The sequence below is a fragment of the Miniopterus schreibersii genome (assembly GCF_964146895.1).
Source record: "Miniopterus schreibersii genome assembly, chromosome: 16".
NCBI lineage: Eukaryota > Metazoa > Chordata > Mammalia > Chiroptera > Miniopteridae > Miniopterus > Miniopterus schreibersii.
In genome coordinates, this window is record NC_138116.1 from 23,737,951 (window position 1) to 23,750,221 (window position 12,271).

The following is a 12,271-nucleotide window of genomic DNA, read 5'->3' on the forward strand; positions in this document are numbered from 1 at the left end:
TAAAAGGAATCTTTTTTGGCAAGTCTCAGCGGCCCACTAGGGTCTGTGGTATAAAGAAAGATATAGTCCAGAAAAAAAATTATTTCTCTCTGCCCAAAGTGACATTCTCACTTTCTCAGTAACTTAAAAAAAACACACAATCAGATTCTTCTTCCGCTCTATAGCCTCCAACTTAATGCCAATTAGCCACACTCCTCTCTAGAGGGGTTGGAAGTCATTTTTCTCTACGGCAGAAAAAAAGGCTCTTAGATGAGGTCCTTGAAGTTTATCCAGGCCCCCCGCACCTGCTCCCTGGCCCCCTAACCTTCACCCACCTGCTTCCCCCCACCTCCACCCCCACCCCCAGAGGCCAAGTCTTCCATGAACTCTGGGGCATGGAAATAGTAACCGGGGGCAGTCTCATTCCCAAAGGAGTTCTCTTTGGCAAACCGTCACATGGTCTTCCTGGCCGGTGCCAGTTGCAGGAGGGCCAATTGCCATTTCAACCCGTCAACCCTTCTACTTCATCACCGTGGCCTGCCGGTCTCTGCGGAGGGTTAATGTAATTTCTCGGAGGATGGCATTCCAAGACCAAGGAACCAGAGCTCCTCTCCCACTGAATATTTCCACAGCCCAGAGCAGCAGGACCAGGGCTGAAATGGGTATGGACCTAACAGCAGTGTCTCTGCTGGCTGGTTCCAAAGGAGGAGGGGACTTAGTTCTGTAGCCTGGAGGCTGCACACAGCTCTGCAGGAAAGAGGCATTTGTCTTCTGGAATGGGCAGCCAGGGTGCTGCAGGCCAGCAGAGGAGATGGGGTCATAGCACAAAGCAGGCTCATTCCTTCGCTTTGTCCAGGACTTAGCTGTTGTGTACACATTTTTCCTCTGAACCTCACCATTCTCCTATTATGGGAAGGTAAGAATTATGTTCTACATTTTACAAATAAGGAAACTAAGGCTCAAACAGAGAACGTGGGCTGCTCAGAGTCACATAGCTAGGAAATGGCAGAGCCAGGAGTTGCCCTCAGGTGTGTAGAGCAGCTTGATGCATGGACTTTGAGTTTAAACAGGTGTGAGTTCAAATCCTGGATCTGCCACTTTCTGGCTGTGTGCCCTGGGACAAGTTGCCTTACCTCTCTGAGCTTCCGTTGCGTCATCTGGGATGACAGTCCACTCATCCACTGGTGACAGCTGACATTCATCCACTGATCTTAGTACCTCACACATAGTCCCGCGTTGGATCCCCACAAAAGCCCTCTGAGGCTTTTCTCAACAACCCCGTGTTTCAGAAGAGGACTCTGAAGCACACAGAGACTTTGTAACCTGCACAACGTCACACAGCTGGGAAGTGGAGGATCCAGAATTCAAACCCAGGCAGCCTGGCCCTGCTGCTTCAGAATGGTTACCCCACAGACATTTGAAATGCTTTAAATCAATCGTTTGTGTGAATTGCGAAGTAGGTGATAGATAAATGCGGCTCTCTTCCTAGCCCATCGCTTTTTCCTTAACTTGATGACCCGAGAGGAGACTGTGGGATTGGGGAGCACTGAGGAAATTCTACAGAAACAGCCTTGTAAGGTCCCTCGAGGGGCTCCAGGCTGTGGGGCTCTAGAAAGAATCCATAGGAGGCCAGGAGGAAGATCTAGCCTGTTACCTTCCCTAGGAAAACCTTCCTGGGGCCTGGCCGGCAGGCTGTAACTGGATTCCTGCTCTGGACTCCTCATCTGGCCCTGGGAGGCCCAGCAGCCTGGCCCTTTGCCCCTGGAAGGGGTGGGCCCTGGGTCACGGTGGGGTGGGCGGAGAGGTCAGCAGGGGCAGCGGGGAGGGGGCCCTGCAGGGGTGCTCTGTGCAGGGCCCTGGCACCCCAGAGCCCCCCCACCCAGCAGCTGCTGGTGTCTGTCAGCCACCCTGCGGGGCACAGCTGGAGGCCCGCTGGCCTCTACGTCTTCCTGACAGGCCCCCCTTCTGAGGCCAGGAAAAAACAACAACAGTCCCTCCCCTCCTGGCAACCCATTTGTTAGATGAAGGCCGGGCACCAGCACCTTTAACCTCCTCAAAGTCAGCGTTTCCCTGTCAAGGCCCCGCAGGCCCCGGGAGACAGAGATGGATAGAAGTGGCTGTTTGTAGAAAAAAAGCCCTGAGGCCAGGCGGCCAAGGGGAGCAGGGTTTTCAGGAAGGGAGGGGACCCCGTTTCTGGTTGTTGTTGGGGGTGGCAGGGGGAGGAAGAGGAAAAGCCTGTGTTAGGAGGAGGGTCCCCCAGGGGCCCTGAAGTGGGCAGTTGAGTTGACCACACCTGAACTATCCCAAAGAACTTCTGGAATTTCCCCCATTGTGCACGACAGGCAGGCGGGTCCCTGGCGCTACACCCACTTCCATGCGTGGCCACCCCGCCCACCTGGCCTGGATTGCAGGGAGGCTGAGCAGAACCTGGGGCGTGCACGCAGAAGACTTGGGTTGGAGGTATGGCCTTGCCTTTCATCAGCTGTGTGGTCTCAGGCAGATCACACCTATTTTCTGAGCCTCAGTTTTATCACTGGCAAAATGAAGACGACAGTACCAGCGTCGTGTGGCTATTCTGTGGATAAATGAACCGATGACGTCTGTGAAGAGTTGGCTGCTGTAAAGGAGGGTGCACGTGGGGAATTATTGTGCCTGATCTTTCCTTACTCTGCTGGACCACAGGGCATGTCACTGCTCAATGGGGATGAAGATGGCTCATCCTAGCTCTCAAATACCCTCTCCTATGGCAACATAGCAGAAGGTCAAGATCATGGCCTTGGGAACCAGGAGGGCATGGGTTCAAATTCCAGCTCAGTCGTTAATAAGCTTAATGGATTTCAGCAACTCATTTTATCACTTGAGTCTCAGTTTTCTCATCTATAAAATGGGGATAAGCTTTTCCTTCTTTCCCCACTAAGTGGCTGAGAGAAGTGAGTGAGGTGAGCCTTAGGAAAGCTCTTGCCATAGGCTGGTATACAGTTTTCAGTGGTGCTAGCTAGATGATGATGAAAATACCTGAGATTTTCATCTTAAGGGTGAAAATTAACTCCAGAAGGCCCTGGGAAATATTTATATTCCACCTAAGATGGACAAGATGAAACCATTAGCATTCACTCACACAAATGAACATGTGAGGCGGACAATACACCTGTTACTGAGCAAGACCTTAGGGGATGGGACAGGACACTGACAAGCGTTAAATATGGTGGAAATTGCACTGTACTGGGATATTTATCCCTGGGCCTGGAATTTATTTGGAACGTGTATGTCCCTTGCTTCTCAGAAGGCTTTGAGGAAGCAGGGTCACTATTGCCCTAAAGGACTTTGTGAGACTCAAGTAATAGGATAAACAGGACAGAGTTGAGTAAACCACGGAATACAGTCCTTACTGTCACAGATGCCCCTGTGAGGCCTGCAAGGTGGGGCCAGACATTCCACCCTAGGGAACCAATGATAGAATCTTTTGCTAAGTCCCAGAAATTGCTGAGTTAATAGAGACAGCTTCCCCAGATGAATGTTTTCTCTCATGTATATATATTTTAATTTTTCTTAATCCTCCCTGGAGGACACTTTTTCCATTGATTTTTAGAGAGAGTGGAAGGGAGGGAGGAGAGAGAGAAACACCGTTTCAAGAGAGACATGTTGATTGACTCGCTTTTGAATGCCCCCGACCGGGGCCAGGGATTGAACCTGCAACCCAGGTATGTGCCCCTGACTGGGAATCGAACCTGAGACCCTTCTCTGGCCAATCCTGTAACCACTGAGCCAAACCGGCCAAGGCCATGTATATATATTTTAAACTTTGGTGCTGACCATCAGTTGTCTGCTACCAAGATTGTGGGCAGATGACTTAAAAACACAGTACACAGAGGGGCCTGCGTTGGAACCTTGGCTTTTGGAAGTCTGTTTCCTCAACAGAGAAGTAGAGGCTTGCTGTATAGATGATGTACAGACACTCTGGAGGTGCTCCATAGACTTGCCCTCTCCAGGGCTTCTGTGCCTGGCAGAGTTAGAGGCATGTTGAGCTCAAGGAAAGGCTCTAAGTTAGGCAGCCAGATAGGATACAGGGAGCCCAGGGTATGTTCCATGCAATCTTTGGGACATACTTACACTAACAAGTTATTTGTTGTTTATCTGAAATTCAAGTTTAACTGGGTGTCCTTCCTGACACACACACACTAAATCTGGGAACCCTAATCTAAGGCAAAAGTCATCTTCGAGATGAGGAAGGCTCAGGTCTCACCTTCTGAGCCAGGATATTTGCACTTTGACCGAAGACCCTGGAAGGAAACTCCAAAGGAGGCATTCCAGGGGAGGTGAGGTGATCCAGGTTTGCCTTTGGCTGGTTGCTGGAGGAGCCCAGGGTCCCCCAGAAAGGTCTCCTGTGGAGGCCTTTGAGTGAGACAAAGCAAAAGGGAGGAGGAAGAAAGTAGGAAGGGCGTCCAGGTGGAAAAGTGAGGACAAAGGCGAGTGCCCCTGGGCAGGATGTGCTGAAAGAGAGCCGGAGGGAGGCCACCAGCGCGGGGCAGGGCGCCAGCCTGGGAGACTCCTGGCCGCCCACTTCCCGGGGCGCCCTTTTGCAGCCCTCGCTTGCAAGGCAGCAGTGCCATTATTTTGGGGAAACCAGCTAACCAGATAGGACAGCAAACTGGGGATTTATGTGGTGTGGGAACAGCTCGGGTTTCCCTCACTGTTTATCCAGCAGTATTTTTTAAAACAGAAATCAGCGCGCGAGTAACCACAGCTGTGAGTTACTGGCTCTGGCTGCAAGGTCGGGGGTAGGGGGGTAGGGGGGGTCTCCTCCCCAGTGCTTTGCTCTGCATCAGCTTGGAAACTGCTGAAGGAATGTGCCCGTTCCCAGCCAGGGTCCAGGTGAAAAGGGTGGCCCTGGGCAGGGCCTAGGTGGCTCTCTCTCCTTTAGGACGTGAAGGCCAGCATCCCTGGGGCAGCTGTGATGGCTCAAGGCCTGAAGCCTCAGAGATCACTCAGTTAGGGGTCACGACCCCACATGGGGTCAGGCCAGTACACACAAGCTAGGAAAGCCAGCTGGGAGGGTGACACAGGAGTACAATGAAAGAGAGAGGGGCCCCAACAGCTACTTGGCATTGGCCAATTTTGCCCTGCAAGAACATGGGCTTAGCTTTTTAAAATGTTTTTATTGATTTTAGAGAGAGGAAGGGAGAGGAATAGAGACAGAAATATCGATGAGAGAAATATTGATCGGCTGCCTCCTGCACACTTCCTACTGGGGATCGAACCCGCAACCCCAGCATGTGCCCAGACCAGGAATTGATCTTGTGACCTCTTGGTTCATGGGTCAACGCTCAACCACTAAGCAACACCAGCCAGGCTGGGCCTAGCTTTATCACATCTTTCTAGTTTCTAAAAAGAGCTATGATTCTAGATTTTTATGGGCGATCTCTCAATTTTTAAGTTGGTAATGAATTTAAAACACTGCCGCTCAATTAAAAGATGGCTACGGGCACAACTTGGCTCTCAAACTGGCAATTTGCAATCTCTGGTCTCCTCCAAGTCAGCATGCTCCCACTTTACAGATGACAAAGCTGAGGCCTAGTGACTTGCCCAAGGCTGCATAGGTTGCTATTGGGAAAACCATGGGTCCAGGACACCTGTCCTGTGCTCCTTGACGAAGTTAGCAGTTTAGCTGACTGAGCCAGGGGTCTCACCAAGTTGTCTTCAAGTGTTTCCCAAGAAGGTCTCATTTGCACAGACATGGTATCTGCAAACATACCCATAACCTACTTGCTATTGGCAATGTCCCTGAGGGAGTGAGGCTGGCATTACTCTATTTTTCACAGGTGAGGACATAGTGGCTGAGAGAGGCTAGGTGACTTGCAGAGCAACCGTCTTAGGAAGGGCTGGGGCCTGGTCCTCCAATGACAGATCTGTTTTTGACGCCTCCAAATTCTGTCATCTTCAGGGAGACAGCCTGAGATGGATAATAAACTCTTAAAAGGGAACAGAAAATGGATGGGATACTTGGGTAAACTGAATATTCTTCGTAACTTAAAGTTAATTGAAAATCCATAGGTTATCAATTTTCCAAGCAAGAGAATAAAATAGAAGGTATTTCAAAGAGCAATTATACAAGGCATGGTTTAATCTTTCTTTGATGATTCCGAAGGCATTTCAGGGGAATGTAATGCCTTGGGGCATCATTATGAACACCAATAATTACTGTGTAGAGCTGTGAGACAAGTTCTCATCAATTCCCTCCTGGCTGTTTGGGGTGTTCTAGAAGACGATCACAGCACGTGGTGGTGAGCACGTGTCCGTGTTCAGGGCTGCTCTCTCCGTCTTTGTCTATTTCAGGGCGGTGTTGCGGAGGGAGCAGCGTCCCAGGAGGAATCCTGCCAACCTTCACCTTCTCCTGTCAAATGGGGAGAATGCTGACCCCTTCTTTTTTTTTTTTTTTTTTTAAATAAGTCTTTATTGATTTCAGAGAGAGGAAGGGAGAGGGAGAGAGAGATAGAAACATCAGTGATGAGAGAGTCATTGATTGGCTGCCTCCTGCACACCCCCCACCAGGGATCGAGCCCCAAATCCAGGCTTGTGCCCTGACAGGGAATTGAACTGCAATCTCCTAGATCATAGGTCAATGCTCAACCACTGAGCCACACCGGCTGGGCTGCCGACCCCTTCTATACCCACTGTAGAAGGTTCTAATTAACAAAGGGCCTCAGATCACACAGTGTCAGAGCAGGAAGGCACTTCAGGTCATAGTGCACACCAGCTTCATTTTACCAGGGAGGAGTCTGAGGCCCAGAGAGGTTAGGGGCCTTGTCCAAGATCACACAGGCAGGGAGGAGGTGCTGGAATCTGGGTTTTCCACTTTCTAGACTTTTCTGTATACCACACTGAGGCAGAAAAGACCTGTGGGAAGTGAAAGCTTAACACAGGGTCACACATGCAAACAGAGATACACAGGGTCTCTCTAGCCACAGATCTCCTCAGCCTCAGGAGAGGGGAGAACCCCTTAGGTCAGGGCGGGGGGAACCTAGGGCCAGGGATAGCTGAGACACCACCCTGAGGTTTATGGTTTCATGAATGTCAGAGCATTTTACTACGTGATAATTTCAAGTGTTCAGGCTCCCAGGGCCTTTCTTCTTTTAATTGAAGAAATAAACAACCTCCCCTAAGGCATGCTAGGCCAGGGAGAAAGGCAGGTGCAATGTAAACTGAGGAGAGCAGCAGCCTGGAAGGACTCTATCATGGAGAAGTAAAATATCCAGGAAGTAGAGAGCAAGCTGGCCTTGCCTGAGCCCCAGGAGAGGGAGATCACAGGGGTACAGCACATACAAGCAGGCATACACCTATGCACGCCTCCTGCCTGGGCCCTGGGTGTCCCTATATAGAGCCCTGGTAACGGAGAACATTCACACTCGCAGAGGGAGAGGGATGTGGGGACACTTCTGTCCTGATGTGCCTCCTAGCGTGTCTAGTTTTGTGCACGCATGGTCGGGAGTACCTGGACTGAGCATTTGTGGCTGTGCTGTGTGTGCGCGCCTGCCCCCACTTTGGTCTTTCTGCCCAGATGACACTTGGGCCACATGTCACATAAAATCCAATAGAGAGGCTCAGCACAGCAGCACCACATGTGTGTCCACGACAGATGCTCTCTGAGTTGCTGCCGTGTGTACCTGCTCCCCTTATGGCAGAGCCCCTGTCATCTGGGCAGAAAGGCCAAAGTGGGGGCCGGCGCACACACACAGCACAGCCACAAATGCTCAGTCCAGGTACTCCCGACCACATGTGCACAGAACTAGACACGCTAGGAGGCACATCAGGACAGAAGTGTCCCCACATCCCTCTCCCTCTGCGGGTGTGAATGTTCTCCGTTACCAGGGGCTGTGAGGCACAGGGTCACCCGTCCAAACTCTCACACAGTGGGACAGACAGATGAGCTCTGAAACCCTGATGTACGTGCTCTCTGGTTACACACACACACACACACACACACACACACACACACACACTGGTGCACAGCCTCGGCCTCGGGTTAGCTTTGAGAGCTGATTGTGGGGTTGCGTTTTCAAACAGCAGCAGCATTCACCTCTGTCGCCTTTATCCACATCGCAACTCCCAGTTTTGGCACCCAAACAGTTAATGTCCCCGGTCTTGGACCTTCGAGCGTCTCACACCCTGGTCAGAGTCCAGCCTCACAGCGGCGGGGAGCTTTCACCTGCAGGGAGGGGAAGGTTAAGGAAAACTGGCGCAAGGGTTTAAAGCGGAAACATTTCTGCACTTGGAGGAGCGAGACGCGGGCGCTCGGGCGCCATCTGGTGGTTCGCGTCAGAACTGCAGCAACTCTGCACTGAGCCTACTCCTGAGCCCTGAGCGTCCACCTCTTCCAGGACGCGAGGACCTGCTTCTGACCCTACAAGGATGGGGGAGGGATGGGGTGTCACACCCCTAGGACTCCTGCGGCTCCCTCAGCTGTGTGCAGACATGGAGGGCCGAAAGAGACCTATCTTCAAGTTACTGAACCTCTCCCTTCCAACACAGCCCCAGGCTTATGTCTGCCTCAGCTTTTATTTTCTGGATTTTAAGTGGAAGATATGTGAAAGCCAGTAGACTGGGAGCTGTCCTCACCCTCTGCTGTTAACGATAGCCAACAAAAACTTACTGAGTCCCTACTGCCTTATGTGCTGGAGTGAACGAAGCAGACCAAGTTCCTGCCCTCATGGAGCTTACCTTCTAGGGTAGGGAGGTAGAGAGGCAGTGTGGATGGGGGCTTGTGTTCTTACATAGGGTGGGCAGGGATGGCCACTCTGATAAGGTGAAAGAGCAGAGACCTGATGGAAATGAAGGAAGGAGGGAGGGTGTTGAAATCCAGGAGAACAGTCCAGGGAAAGAGAACAACAGCATGTGCAAATGCCCAGAGGCAGAGAAACACTTGGAGAGCTCAAGGAATGGCAAGGAGAAATGTAGTCAGAAATGTAGCTGGGTGGGAGGAGGAGCACACAGGGTAGGCTACTGTACATTGTTACCCCATCTTGTTCCAAAATGGGCATTAAGGCAGCTCTTGGATTCTCCATGGAGAAACTGCCATGACTCAGCACTACCCTGAACACCTGGCAATACACAATGATAAACCCTGGTGTCTCTCTCTGCCTGTCACCCAGTCAGATTTCAGAGATGAGACATATTCATATAAAACAATAGCAAACCCTATAAGACAGCACAAGATGTTAGTGCTAAAGAGTGTGGCATCCACAGGCATTCACAGCCTGGAAGGTCATTCGGGGCTGGAGTGGTCACAGAAGTCATGTTGGAGGACTTGAAGGTGTGAGCCTGTCACGGCTGCCCGGAGGACAGGGGAGAGGCAATCAGAAGTGGGGACTGTCTGGACAAAGGATGGCAAGGGATGAGAAGTGTCACTCTGAGAATAAATGTGCCCCATTTCGGGAAGAATAGAAAATATTTTGATCATTTATTTTGAGTGTATTTATTTAGCCAGGCACTGTTCCCCAATTGAGCCACTGACTGACTGGATGACCTTGGGTGAGTCCCCAAAGCTCTCTGAGCCTTAAACAATTTGGTAACAACATCACCAGTGAAGCTGGTGCACACATGTGGGCCCACAGTGACATGCCGAGGGCTGTGGGGACAGTGGGATGATAGGGTCACGGTCCAGCCCCGAAGGAGTCCACAGCCCAGAGAAGGGAAGATGGCAGACCTGTTAACTTTAGATAGAGATTCCGACTCACTGCTGAGACTGGCGGAGGGGAGTGGAGTATGTGGAAGGCTAATTGCCCAGAAGGCCAGGGCTGAGGTCCATGCCCAGGATGAAGCAGCCTGGCCTGACTCTCCTGCAATAAACTTTTCCAAACAAACTTGTGCCTCCAAAAGGCACAAATGAAAACATCTCAGAACCAATCTCATTCTCCATGCACGGTGGGAGCTGGCTACTGAAAGTATTACAAATGTAAGAATCTCTTGTCAATCCACAAACAGGAGTTGAACACCCATCTAGGAGATTAGAAAATAGGACCCTGGCCTGGGACCTTCTGCAGGGGCTCCCTAGGGACGCCCAGCAAGCTCTCCAGGAAGAGAACGACTGAGCCAAGGGAGTGGAGATGGGTGCTGGACTGCTGTTCAGAGGAGAGAGGTCCCTGGGGCAGGCTGGCCTGGGAAGGCCCAGGTAGGGAGGGGCTGGAGCAGGGCTATCAGGGAGGGGTAGGACTCAGAAGGCCCAGGGGAGGGGGGGGATGTGTGAGGTGGTGGGGGTGTGTGTCAGGAGGGATGGGAAAGAGCAAAGCAAGATCCACACAGAGCATCCCAGTCGGGGTGATGGGGAACAGAAACAAAGCAGGTTGTCTGGAGGGAGGGCTCTGGTGGAAAGCAAGGAGAGAGGATGCTGGGAGGGTCCTAAGAGCCAGATGGCAGAGTGGAGAATGCCAGTGAGAGTCCAGAGGGCAACAGAAGGTGCTGAAGTTGTGGGGAATGTTTGGACAAGGGCACTGGGCTGCCCCAGGGTGGGCAGGGCCTAGGGGGGGAAGTGGAAAGGGGAAGGGGGATGGGGAGGGGGACGTTAGGGAACCTGGGAGAGCAGTTGTCTGAGGCGGGCTGCTGCAGGCTGGGGAGGGGGAGGCAGCTGGAGGCAAGAGGATTCTGCAGGAGCCCTGAGCAGCCTGTGTTCTATGTAATCCACCCCCACCCCCGCCACGGCCACTTCTCCAAGCAGCTAGCTGTGGGTTCCACAGGTCTCTAGGCCTTGCCACTGGGACGCCCCTCAGCTGGCAGAAGGCTCCTTGAGTTCCTGCCACAGGCCTCCTAGGCCCAGGGGGTCTCTTATATTCAGGCAGGGGGCGCACCTGTATTTGGACAGAGCAGTCCAGCATTGCCACTGAACAGGTTCCCAGGGCAGGGTCACCTCCAGTGGGTGCCCCTCGGGCCTCTAACACTTTTTTCACTATCTCCTTCCCTCCTTCTCTTTCTTGACTTGGGACCCAGAAAAGAAGGTTCTAGGCCTGGCTCTGCCCCTCGCTGGCTGAGTGACCAGGGTCAAGCCCTGGAGGGACATTTAACATTCTCTTCAGCACCCTCCCGCTTCTCTTGTTTAAAGACATGTTCACCTCTGACAGGGACACCCACCCCTGTGCTTCACTCCCACCCCAGAGAGGTCAGGCTGCAGTGAAAGGTCAAGGTGAAAGGTCATGGTAGCCATGCCGAAGCTGCTTCCCTGTGTTGAGCAAGATTCCCCGGCAGCTCCCAGGGGCGGCTTGAGGGGTGCCCTGGGCCGTCATCCTCTAGGAAGCTGTCCCAGGGTCTGGTGTTGGCCTTTGGAGGTGACAGGGGATTTGAACCTTTCCTCTGCCAAAGGAGGGCATTGTGGCGACTGCTCCTGGGTCCCAGGCCACAGCGAAGTCCCTCTAGCTCTCCACCACTGCCCTTGTGTTGATCAATTCCCGGCCTGGATCACCTGTCCCTGCGCTGGAGAAGAGTTTGGGCCATGAATCCCTCCTTGGAGGGGGAGGCTGCAAAGTCACTGCCATGAGGGCTCTTGCCACCGCATCCCAAGCACCCTGATTTTCCTCCAGAGGCCCAACCTCTGGGACCCCACCCTCCAGCTCTGTTCCGTTTCTCTTAGAACAAAGCTGTTTCTGGTAATCAGGTTTGCTGGCCTTGGCAGTGGGGAAGACACAGAACATGCCAGCCTTAGGAGACTCGTGACGTGATGGCTTCTCCTTAGGGAAGAAAAGAAAGAGAGGGAGAAAGCCAGGCAAGGTCGGGAGAACTGGAAGGAACCCCCACCTTTGCTGACCACCAACCCCAACCCCTAACTCCGACTTGATATTCTTACTTAGTGAAGAAGCTGTGTGTACTTGCGTTTAATTTCTTCTCTCATATTGATCATCAGGGACATTTCTTAGTTTTGGATCACAGAGATCACCAGTGTCTGCAGGGTGGTCAACCCTTGGCACCTTGGTTATTCTGGGCAGCTCCTTTCCATTGGGTTCTCTGAAATGACAGAGGACAATCCTCCTCTAGCCCCCCACTTCCTCCAGGGATTCAGGGGTCTGGACATACTAACCTTGCAATTTCACACATGGGGAAGGAAACAGAACTGTTCAGTGACCAGAACCCAAGGCGCAGGCACCGGGAAAAGCACCGCCGGTTATCTGCAACATCCTGGCAGTGTTTGGCCCCCACCTGTCCATGGATTTTGGCTCCAGGGCAGCCTCTGAGAAAGGAGCGGGCTATGGGCCCTGAAAGCCCAGGCAAGACAGCCTTTCAGGGCCCCACGGCCTCGGAGCGCCCTCTGCTG